Source organism: Rhineura floridana, chromosome 4 (assembly GCF_030035675.1).
Source record: "Rhineura floridana isolate rRhiFlo1 chromosome 4, rRhiFlo1.hap2, whole genome shotgun sequence".
NCBI classification, from domain to species: Eukaryota; Metazoa; Chordata; class Lepidosauria; order Squamata; family Rhineuridae; genus Rhineura; species Rhineura floridana.
In genome coordinates, this window is record NC_084483.1 from 142,647,004 (window position 1) to 142,660,038 (window position 13,035).

General features: G+C 42.5%; 1 protein-coding gene across 1 annotated transcript in view; it reads left to right on the forward strand.

The window, feature by feature from the left end:
- CATSPERE (catsper channel auxiliary subunit epsilon) overlaps positions 1-13,035 on the forward strand; it is a 236,210-nt gene that overhangs the window by 6,770 nt on the left and 216,405 nt on the right. The window lies entirely within an intron of this gene.

A 13,035-nucleotide genomic window follows, 5' to 3' on the forward strand; every position in this document is an offset into this window, starting at 1 on the left:
CAGGAAGAGGAAATGTTCACATGCAAAACTAGTTCTACTTTCAGTTGTGCAAGAGGTGGGCAAGATGGAGAGACTATGAAAGGTAGAAAGAAGTGAGAGTGTTGAATTGTGGGGATTACATGTCCTGTAGTAGGGTGAATTAGGGATGCACAAGCACATCTCAGTCCATTCAGACATTTATTTGTACTTTCATCTGGTATTTTGTGTCTGCTGCAATTGGTTTATTTTGCACAAATCCTTCTTCCATTTTGTAGTCCATGGATGCAGAATTTTTTTCTGTATTTCGTAGTACACTACAGATGCACATTTTAGCCATCTATAAAGGTAAAGGTGTCCCCGCACTTGTAGCGCGAGTCGTATCCGACTCTTAGGGTGACATCTTGGGACGTTTACTAGGCAGACCATATATATGGGGTGGGATTGCCAGTTCCATCCCGGCCTTTCTTTACCCCCCAGCATATGCTGGGTACTCATTTTACTGACCATGGATGGATGGAAAGCTGAGTGGACCTCGATCCCTTTTACCGGAGATTTGACTTCTTCCTTCCGTTGGAATCGAACTCCGGTCGTGAGCAGAGCTTCGGCTGCGTTACCGCTGCTTACCACTCTGCACCACGGAGGATAGCCATCTATAGATATTTAAAATCTGTTACATTCTCTGTGTGTTCCCTTCAAAGTTAATGAATTTCCAGAGGGATAGCCCTGTTACACATTTGCAGCAAAAACAACAAAGAGCCTTGTGGCACCTTGAAAGTAAAGTTAATGATGTGTCTAATCATCCATCACAAAGCTATCTACAGCTATAGGTCTAACTACATATACTCGGAAGTTTCATTGTATTCAGTAGGGCTTACTCCATGTAAATGGAGTTAGGATTGCAGCCTCTCTCTATAGCTTGATTTCACAGTTTAGTATAAACTTGTCATAGTGTCTCTTTTCTGTCACTCAGGCATCAGCTGCCTGTTGATATTTTGTTCTTTCTGTCCTGGATTGTATCAATTGCTCCTTCACTCATTTGCAACACTATTTAACCACATATACATCCTTTTTATTGGAATATTTCATTTCATAAACTACTTTTTTATTCAGAAAATGGTTGTGTGTATGCGCGCGCTGAAACATAGCTAATTGATGTTTTAAATATTGGGATTTGGCTGGGGGTGGGACAAGATTTTAAAACAAAGATTTGGGGGCTATATGCAAATCCAGCTGTTTCTTCCTACTTTGACAAAGAAGCTTGGACTTTTAAAGGAGGAGCGCAGATAAAATCTACTGGTAGCAAAAGAGATAATTCTTTTCCACATGAAAAGAAAAATAATGAACAATGCAGCCCATTGTTTGTAGAAACACAGCAGAAAGTGGATTAAGGCTACAATCATTACCCCATTTACATGGAAGCAAGCCCTATTGAATTCAGTGGTACTTACTTCTGAGTAGACATGGTTAGGATTGCAGCCTTAGTACATACAGGCTGCCTCCAGCAATGAAACAAGTTACACTAAGGCAACAAGCAACGCTTCAGAAAAAAAAGTATTGAGGCAGCTGTTGGGACAGTGGCAATTAAACATCAATGAATATGTAAATAGTGTACATTCCAAAATAATTTATGGATCTATTTACATGTAATGTGATCCTGCTAAAAACATTCATTTGTTGTAAGAACTAAGGCAAGAAGCATTCATAGCAAAAGTCTGTGCCATGATGGTGAATAAAAGGAAAGGATTCCTCCAACATCTGTAAGGTAAACACAGAGAAATGAAAAACTGGATTTTTACCATTAACATGTTGGTGCACCATTATAAAAAGCTTAGTGTCTGCATCCAAGAATCTGTCAATTCTTTTGGGATGTCATGAGAGACCAAGGTCAGGGGCCCCTTACCAAAACAGAGACCTTTACCTGCTGTCCCTCACAGGTGTCTCCCACCCTTCTTAGGTTTTTCCCCTTTTACATTTTATTTTGGGTTCTGTTAAACCCTCCCGATCTCTTTAAAAATAGGGATAAAATCTGACTTTTAGAAGGGCTGGCTGGTGCCTCTCTATAGAGAATACCTGACTAATTGCAAAGAAAGTAAGAAATGCAGTGCAGAAGATAGGGGAACTAACTAAAAGAAGACAGATTCCTCCACCTGTTAGTATATCTTGAAAAAGAACAGTGTGAAGCAGCCTTTTGAAACAGTCTCAAAAAAGTGAAATTGGGGTTGCAAAGGAGACATGGAGTTACCCAAGCATCATGAATAGCTGTCATTTTACCTTGCCACCTTACCACGCTTCCCTGTGGTCCTGGGAATGACCTGGTTAACACAGCATGATCCTACAATTTCATGGGATGATGCTTCAGTAAAGTTCCAGTTGGAATATTGCAAACATCACTGCAAATCTATCAGAGCTCTAGTAGTGACGGTGGCAGCAGTTACCACCACATCTCTTTCTGAGGTACCTGCATTGACAGCCAACAGGCTTGTCCAGGATATTTGTGGCTGGTCACATATTGGTATCAGCATTAGGTCTTTTGTTGTTAGCAGCATTCCTACTCAGTGCTCAGAGTAGAGTCAAATTACATGGACTTTGGGGGCATGTAAAGAGTTCCAGCTGAACTAATTTCTCAATGCTAGCTCTCATACCTACAATATAGAGAGACCTTTCAATTCATCTATGGGACTTGCAGACAGACTTGTGTTGAGCATAATTAATTTTAGAAGTTAATCATTGGTATATAGACATACTTGAATTTTTTTAAGTTCCCAGAAGCAATTCAGACAAAGTTAGGTGTGCATACTTAAATCTTGTTAGAGTTCCATTTGAAACCTCATTGTTTACAACAGCATCCCCTGCTATATATATATTTCTAAATTGATGACTTCTTTGGATGGATCATTTAAATATTTCCCTTTTTAAAATCAACCTAAGAAATCAGCCCATTCAGTTTTCTACTTCATTAGCCATGTGGCATTAAAAAAAATTAGAAATCTGAGTTTTAAAGGATTTGTTTGTGTAGTTGGTATATGGTTCAAAGTTCCTACACCAGAGCCAGTGGGACTTGGATTTATTTACTATAAGGTTTATATCCCACCTTTCATCTCTTAAGGACAGAGTGCTCAGTGTGACTATTTTTTTAAAAAAACAAGAGCAACAAGAACAGTTTTCGGGCCAAACACAAACCCCAAGCAGCAGCAGATCAAAGAATAACCCTCACCCACCCACCCCCAGTATTCCAGAGGCTATTGGAACAATTCTGACAAAAGACTAGCAAAAAGGTCAAAGATCTCTTAGAGCAAGTGTGGAGAACCTTTGGCTCTCTAGATATTGCTGAACTACGTCTCTAATCATCCTGACCATTGACCATGCTTGCTGGAGCTGATGGGTGTTGTAGTTCAGCAACATATGGAGAGCGAAAAATTCTCCACTCCTGTCTTAGGATGAAGGAGGCTGCGGGCACACTAGTCACTTCAAAAGCAGCTAGAATGGTTTTTCTAGCTTCATTTTAAAGTGACACTGTCCTCTGCTGGCCACACTTCCTTTCCCCACTGCTGCTTTCAGGACTGCCCACAGCAAAGCATTGGGCCAATCATGGTCTCTGCCTGAGCCTGCAGCAAAGCATTGCCATTGGCCACACCTGGAAGACAAAGAGGTGGATCTACCAAACAGTTTCAAAACCTCCCTGAAGCGGAATTTTTAAAAAATGCATTGGAACCGATCCAACAAGGTTTTAAGAGTAAAAATGGGCAGAGTTTGACTAGCGTCATGTGCCCCCCTTTTAAGGAAAGAGGTAGAGAGACACTGGATCTGGCACAACAGTAAGTGTGTCTCTCCCCAGAGTTTCACATTCTGAGTGTTTTAACAAAAAATGCAATCTCCCACATCTTTGCTGACTGTACAGTACTTCAGATAGTGGTGGGACTTCAACAAATGGCTAGGGTTGCTGGAAAGAGATGGTTCCTTAAATGTTCTGATTCCAGGTCATGTAGGGCCCTAAAAGGTAATGGCTAGCACTTTAAATTGAGCCTGGAAATGTAAGAGAAGCCAGTGCAACTGGTATATGTGTGGAATAATATGCTCTTTAAAAAACCCAGCTCCAGTCAATACTTTGGGGCATGTTTTTTACTAGCTGAAGTTTCTCAATGCTTTTTGAAGTGCATTATAGTAGTCTAATCTTCCCCACCCCTAGTGAAATTTATTTATTGAAATATTATTTTGTATTGTTATTCCAAAACATTTGGTCTTGCAGAAGTACAGTAGGGCCCCACTCATACGGCGAGTTACATTCCAGACCCTCGCCTAAAAGTGAAACCGCCTAAAAGCGGAACTCCAACAATAAAATGGCGCCTGATGCCTGAAAAACGCTGTAAAAGCGAAACAAGGGCCGTATGAGTGGGGTCTTACTCTAATTGAAAGCTGCCGTATTAGCGGAATGCCGAAAAGAGGGCCACCGAAAAGAGGGGCCCTACTGTACATTTTTTCCTTCCCCAGCTCATTCAGCCCTTTAACATAAAACTGTGAGTTCTCTATAGATGCCTTTGACCTGCTGAAATCACATAAGGCATACTTAATTAAATTAACAAATATATAAAAAGAGTGCAGTGAGAAAGAACAGAAAGCTAAAGAAGTAGGATATTTTCTGAGATTCTCCACAGCTGCCCTAGTAATCGGAGGTTCCGCATAACTCAGTCCCCAAAGAGATTAAGAAAGCTGTACAGACGTTTCATCTACATACTCTGTTCATATCAATCAAGTTTTCATGGGCTACAAGGGTCATGAGACCAGTGATCTATATCTGGGTCCTGATAGTGGTTTAACCTTGATGTAACCAACTAAGGCATCTGTGACCATGGCCAAGTTTGTCTTCACCAGAAACAGGTGCAGTCTAAGCTGGGCAAAGGCAATCCTGGCTACTTCTGCCACCTTGGAATCCAAGAAGAATGGGTTCAAAAGGACCCCTAAACTGCAAACCTGATTCTTCCAGGAAGTGCAGTACATCCCAAACATGCTGAATTCCTATTACTAAATCAACAGTCTTACTAACCAAGTGCATTTCTTTCCTAGTTTGGACGAAGTGGACTAAGTTTCAGCCCACATGCAATCCTTTACGAGAGTGGCTGTATACTATAGCCAGTGTGGATCTTTCACATTCCACAATGTTAAATTGAAAATACCCCCTATGCCATTCTGATGCTTCCCATAAGCTCATTTCAAAACAAAACCTTACAAAACTTACAATCCTGAACTCAGAAACGCTTGTTTAACAACCCTCTAAATTTTCATGGCGGTACATAAAACAGTCAGAGAGAATAGAAAGTTCAAAGTCTAAAAAGAGAGGGGGGAAAACCCAGCCCCCGTTTGGACTTTTTTCTCTAAGAGTTCTCATAATCTGTTGAAATTCATTACAAATCAGCCATGTTCACAGAGTACCTGTAATCCTGTTACTGACCTTGCCTCATACTCTGACCTTCATCTTCTGCAGTTTAAAAGTTAAAAAAAATGCTTGGCTGATTTTTAATTAATTTAATTACTTTTGCATTGAACTGAATGATAGTATCGGGCATGCTCGGTAAGAACCAACTGTCAGTGTTCTAAAGCCAGACTCACAGCTGCTGGGCTTGGCTAATTAGGGCCACACCCACACCAGACTTTGATTTCATGTGAGACAGTCATGGCTTCCCTCAGAGAATCCTAGGAAGTGTAGCTTGTGAAGGGTGCTGAGAGGAGACTCCTATTCCACTGACAGAGCTCCAGTGGCCAGACTGGTTTAACAGTCAGCTGCTCTGATTGAAGGTCTGTGAGGGGAATAGGGCGTCTCCAAGCAACTCTCAGCACCCTTCACTAGCTACACTTCCCAGGATTCTTTGGGAGAAGTCATGACTCTCCAAAGTGAAATAAAGGCCTGGTGTGGATGTGGCCAGGGACAGCTTTGATTTAAATTTGGGTGGGAGGCTACATGTGCCTGCTGTAGAATAAAAAGGTGAGGGAAATGCTGAAAAACAATGATACTGTTCACAATGTTTTCCTTTTGGAAAGGAAAGGGGCTTCCCTTCTGCCCAGTGCCCACCCACCCAATCTCCTCCCCTCCCTGCCCCTCCCCTGGGTCAGTGTTGGACTAGGACCTGGGAGACCAGGGTTCAAATCCCCACACAGCCATGAAGCTCACTGGGTGACCTCGGGCCAGTCACTGCCTCTCAGCTTCAGAGGAAAGCAATGGTAAAACCACCTCTGAATACCGTTTACCATGAAATCTCTATTCATAGGTTGCCATAAGTTGGGATCGAATTGAAGGCAGTCCATTTCCATTTTCAAACATGATTGCACAGAAATAAATCCCATTGAACTCAAAAAGTATGCAAATGATCAAACCCACCCTCCCTTCTCCTCCCTCCTATCCCCTCCCTCTTGCCCCTCCCCTCCCCTCCCCCTTCCTTTGTCCCTCCCTCCCTATCCCCTTCCAATCCCTGCCTGCCCCTTCTCCCACTCTCTCCTGCCCGTGGTCAGTTTTACCTATCTTAAGCATGATTCTACAGACGTAAATACCATTGAACTCTATAAGCATGCAAATAATCAAACCTGCCCTCCCCTTCCTTTGCCCCCCTCCAATCCACTCCTCCCCCTCCTCCTCCCCCATGATCAATTTTACCTATCCAAACCATGATTGCATAGGAGTAAATTCCATTGAACTCAATAAGCATGCAAATGATCAGACCTGCCTTTTCCCCTCCTTCCCCTCTCCCTTCGTCCTCCACTCTAGTCTTCCTTCTTTCTCCTCCCCTTACCACTCCAGCCCTCCCTTGCTCACTCCCTCTGGTCACTTTTACCTATCATAAGCATGATTGCACAGGAGTAAATTCCACTGAACTCAGTAAACATGCAAATGATCAAACCTGTCCTCCTCCCCTCCCCTTCTTGTCTGCTCCCATCTCCCTCTTCCCCTCTGCCCTTCCTCCCCTCCCCTTCTTGTCTGCTCCCATCTCCCTCTTCCCCTCTGCCCTTCCCTCCCTTCTCTTGCAGGGGAGTAAATCCCACTGAACTCAATAAGCATACAAATGATCAATCCATTCTCAGCAAGCTTGCAGAGGATCCCATTTCTTACCTCCCGGATTAAAAAGCAGAGAAATTCACTAATAGGCAAAAAACCTTGCAGTTTAAGAACACTTGCTGGTTCTTACACAAGCTACACAGGAAGTGGATTGGACTGTGAAAGACCAACCCAAATTGTGTTTGCATTTTAACAAATTTGTAGGGCAGTACAATATCTCAGAGAGGAAGTCAGGTCTCCTGCTCCCCTGGTGCATTCACTATAGCTGCCCAATTTCCCTGCTTTTTAAAGTTTGATAGAAATATCTGTGGGCTATAGGTACGTTCTTAAACCGAAAAGGTTTTTTGCCTATTAGTTAATATACATACAAATGGGTCCTGCAACAAAATGCTGCAATGTAGAGTACTAGTGTTCCAGTCATTTTATTGCCATCGCCTTCCATGTCTTCTGTTTTTTATTTCACAAATAAAACCCTGAAGCCATCAAAATGGTGTACAACAAGATAAAACAAGATAAAAATATGATAAATAAAAATTACAACTTAAAAATTAAAACGATTCCTAAATATGTACAATATTTTATAAGTGATTGGATCACACCTCGATGAAAGGCTTCTCAAACAAACAAAAATGTCTTCAATAGGTGCCTAAAAATTATTCTTCCCCCCAAAACCCCCTCAATGTTCTACGCTCAGTTCCAATTGGATGACTTTTTGTGTCTCCCCTGGGATAGCCTGTCCCCCCTGCCCAGATTGTTAGTACTTCTATAAACCTTGTAACTTCCTTAAGTCAACTCCTGTTGAAACCCTGGCTGATCTGTGGAATACCCAGATGGCCCAGGCGGTTGACACTATCACTCCTGAGTGCCCTCTCCCACTTGATAGAGCCCAACTGGCTCCTTAGTACACACCAGAGCGGAGGGTAATGAGACAAGCTGGGAGATGGCTTAAATGCATGCAATTGAACACTAGCAACTGTTCATTATTGAGCCTACTCAGTGTCAGTGAAGGCAATGAAGAAGACATACTTTGCTGCTTCCATTGCATCCTCACTGTGTTATCCAGCAGAGCTTTTCTGGGTAGTACAGAGCCTTTTACACTGTGCCCCAAAGGAGGTGGTGGAATCTACAGTGGCTTGTTGTGACTTGTTTGCAAGACATTTTGAGGATAATATCACTTGCATCTGCCAGGACCTTGACTCCACTATTAGAGCAGATGAATCTCAAGAGGTGTCAAGAGCACTGTCTAGTTGTGTTGGATGAATTTCAGTTGGAAGGGCTTGAGGATGTGGACAAGGTGCTTGGCTTGGTTCAGGCAATGACATGTGCTCTTCCCCCTTGCCCCTCATGGTTGATAAAACCTAGCAAGGAAGAGACAGCTAGCTGGGCTAGGGAGGTGATCAATGCCTCCCAGTGGTCTGCATCTGCTTAAAAGAAGATAATGGACTGGATGAGAGCCAATAAACTGAAGCTTAATCCACATGATACTGAGGCACTTACAGGATGGAGTGGATGTGGCTTTCAATTGATGGGGTTACACATTCTCTGAAGGAGCAAATGCGTATATCCATTACTGTTGCTTGAGGTTCAAGTGGCCTCAGTGGCAAGAAGTAGCTTCCATCAGCTTCAACTGGTGGCCCAGCTACAGCCCTATCGGGAAAGGGATAGCCTGACTTTTGTTGTCTATGCTCTGGTAACCTCTAGGGTAGATTACTACAATGCATTATATGTGGGGTTGCCTTTCAAAACAGTTCAAAAACTGCCGTTGGTGCAGAATTCAGCAGCCAGATTGCTCACCAGGACAAGACAATCTGAGCACATAACACCAATTCTGGCACAAGTGCACTGGCTACCGATTAGTTACCATGCTCAATTCAAAGTGCTGCTTTTGAACCTGGAAGCTACAGATCAGTCAGCCTGACATCAATCCCTGGGAAAATTCTGGAGCAGATTATAAAGCGGTCAGTCTATAAGCACCTTGAAAACAATGCAGTGATTATTAGAAGCCAACATTGATTTATCGAGGACAAATCCTGCCAGACTAATCTCATTTTTTGATCGGGTAACCTCCCTGGGAATGCCCTGAACATAGTATATGTTAACTTCAACAAAGCTTTTGACAAAGTTCCCCATGATATTCTGATTAGCAAGCTAGCTAAATGTGGGTTGGATGAAACAACTATCAGGTGGATCCACAGCTGGCTCCAGAATCGTACTCGAAGAGGTCTTTATCAACGGTTCCTTCTCAAACTGGGGGGAAGGTAATGAGTGGGGTGCCACAGGGTTTTGTCCTGGCCCCAGTTAACATTCTTATTAATGACTTAGATGAGGAGGTGCAGGGAACATTTGTCAAATTTGCAGATTATAGACAATTGGGAGGGATAGCTAATTCCCCGGAATACAAAAACAAAATTCAAATTCAAAGGGGACTTGATAGGCTGGAGCATTGGCCTGAAAACTATAGAATTAAATTTAACAGGGATAAGTGCAAAGTTCTACACCTAGGAAAAAGACACCAAATGCATAGTTATAAGATGGGGTAGACGTGGCTCACAATATTACATGCGAGAAGGAAGGAAAACAGAGTTACGATCCTCCAGGTGGCTTGGCTTGCCTACCTTTACCTGTGCTCTTCTCTACCTAACTTCCTTCTATTGTAAACTGATATGCTCAGGGAAGCTGACCTGCCCCTCCTTCCTTTGTTGTCTTATTCGACTGTTCGAAGAGAGAGGAGACATCTCTGTCTTTGCTCTTTCTCCTGAGCCATGAGGGCAATACCCAAGTCTGGGCATTGCACCTCCATTTAGTAGTTAGAACTAGGTATGCCTTTCCTATCTACTATGTATTTCTATAAATAAAGTAGCTTCTCTTATTTACTAAGTCTTAAGACTCAGTGATCTAAATGCAGGATAAAACCCTGCTACTTAGGTAAATCCACACACTGGCACACATGCAGCTTAGACCTCTGAATATCTCTGCATATTTCCATAACACTCTTGATGTTACAGCCACTGTTACATTTATGTATTCTTTTAACTTTTTGTTTTAGTTTTTTATACTGGTTTTTATTGATTTTGGTTCACTTTTGTGAAGAAAAGCGACTAACAAATCTAATGAATAATAATAAATAAATACCTCACTCTTATGTGTGGGTGATGTCGTTTTGGCTACATAAACAACTGCCCTATACTGAGAACATTGGACTGTGCGGGTCAGTATTGTCTAAAGAGAATTGCTCTATATAGCAGAGTTCATTGGAGATATAAAAAGAATATGAAAGAGAGTGGTGTTCATCTTAAACAAAATAAGCTCATTTTATTGAGAAAGTACATGTGGATAGGAAAGCCTAATTATCTACCCTAGCTGAATTCACACAGGAGGGAAAGAGAGAATTGTGGGAAGAAGGAGGAGGAACAAAGTGATGATAGCCCTGAGAATACCAGTCTAACCAATCAGAGGCATGCTTAAACTTGAGGAAAGTACCAAGGAAAGATTAGGGGCCCTTTCAACCGGTTAACTATATCTATTGCCCTTAATGGTCAATAGATTCAGAGCACACAGTGAGACAATGCATGATTGAAGTGAAACTTCCAACACCCCTTCTCATTGTCCCACACTCCAACTCATGACTCCCATCACTTCATGATGATCCTGAAAATACTCTCTGGGCAGTGGCTTGGTAAGAACATCTGCCACCATTTCTTCTGTCGGGCAGTACTTCAGCTCAGTGAGCCCTTTCTGTTGCAAATGTTTCACACAGTGGTACTTGGTGTCAATATGCTTTGTTTGCGGTGTCCCCCTTTCTGTTTGGGAGAGCCAGATATGACTCTTGTTGTCTTCATGCATTCTAGTTAGCTTTGGTTCATTGATTCCAAAGTCTAAAGTAGTCTGTGTAACCAGGTTGCTTCTTGACATGTTTGCGCTGCAGCTATGTATTCTGCTTCTGCAGAGGAGAGGGCTACAACTGAATGTTTCTTACTAGTCCAACTGATGACTCCTCCATAATAGAACAGATTCCCACTAGTGGGCATTCGGTTCTTCTCTATCTTCAGGCTAGTTTGTATCCACATAGCCCACCAGTCTGGGATTACTGTTTGCAGGTAGCATCAATTTCAGATCTGCAGTTCCCTTTTAAATATCTTTCTATCCTCTTGACTGCAGTCCAATCTTTCTTTATTGGTGCATTCACTTTTCTGCACAGTATCCCAACTGCTGCTGCAGTGCTCAGTCTTGTTACAGTTGATATGTACAGGAGCTTTCCAATTGCTGTCCTGTACTGACTGTGGTCTTGCAGTGGGTCCTTGGTCTCATTCTCTTTAAAGAAGCCTACTTCCATTGGTGTTTCTGCTACATTGGTTTCTGTCAGCCCAAAGTGCTCTATCAGGTCCATTATCTTCTGTTTCTGGTTAATGAAGAAGCTTCCATTTCCTCCCCTTTCCAACTGGATTCCAAGGTAGTAAGAGATGTCTCCCAGGTCTTTCACTTCTATTTCCTTGTTAAGATTCCTCACAATTTCATCACTATCTTCCCTCTATTGTTGACGTAAGACCAAATCATCCACATAGGTCAGGATGAATGTCCATACAGTAGGGCCCCGCTTATATGGCGGGTTCCGTTCCAGACCCCCGCCGTAAAGCAGAAATCGCCGTAAGGCTGAACCCCATTGACTTTAATGGGGCGCATCACACGAAAATGCAGCAAAAGCGGCTTTTAAAGAGGGGAGGAAAGCCGCCGCATTAGCGGAACGCCGGTAAGTGGAGCACCAGTAAGCGGGGCCCTACTGTATATTATTCTTGAATCTTGAGTATAGGCAGGGGTCAGCCTTTCCGTGCATGAAACACTCCTTATATAGTAGTTTGTTTAGTTTGTCATTCCAGGCCCTAGTGGCTTGCTTCAGGCCATAAATGCTTTTCTGAAGCTTGCACACCAGTCTTCTTTTCCAGGTTCTTCAAACCATGGTAGTTGCTGCATATATATATCTTCCTCAATGTCTACATAGAGGAAGACTGTGTTTACGTCTAGGTGTTGAACCTGCATCTTCCTTGATGCGGCAGTACTGAGGAGTGTTCTTATAGAAGTGTGTTTGACCACAGGTACAAAAGTTTCATAATAATCTTCACCATACTTTTGGGGGTATTCCTTAGCAACTAGCCTAGCTTTGTAGCACTGGATATCCCCTTCTTCACCTCATTTGGTTGTAAAAGACACATTTACATCCAATGGTCTTTCTCCCTTTTGGTAGCTCTGTAAGAATCCATGTTTTGTTTTTGTGAAGAGATTCTATTTCTTCTCCAGCAGCTTGTAGCCGTTTGTCTATCTCAGTATCTTGGCATCCCTTCACTGTCTTGCCCATTGGAGAACTTTGTTTTGTCTCCTTCACTCTGGTTAGAAGAGAGAGGCTATTGGATGGCATCCCTTTGTTGGGTCTGATTGAGCGTCTCACGTCTTGATCAGCTCTTGCACCCCCTTGTTCAGGTTCACTTGAAGTTTCAAAGGTCAAAACCTCTTCTTTCTGTGACTGCTGCACTGTTTCTTCTCCTGTTGGGATGTCTAGTTTGATTTCTGACATTTTACTGGTATTTGGTTTTTGTCTCTCATTGAGGAGAACTTTGCGGATACCATGGACTGCGAAAAAGACAAATAATTGGGTGTTAGAACAAATTAAACCAGAACTGTCACTAGAAGCTAAAATGATGAAACTGAGGTTATCATACTTTGGACACAATGAGAAGACATGATTCATTAGAAAAGATAATAATGCTGGGGAAAACAGAAGGGAGTAGAAAAAGAGGAAGGCCAAACAAGAGATGGATTGATTCCATAAAGGAAGCCACTGACCTGAACTTACAAGATCTGAACAGGGTGGTTCATGACAGATGCTCTTGGAGGTCACTGATTCATAGGGTCGCCATAAGTCGTAGTCTACTTGGAGGCACATAACAACAACTCTCATTGAAGTGTGCAATACAATGCACCTTCATTGTTTCTGTGGTAGGATCAAGTATTCTGTAGCCTTT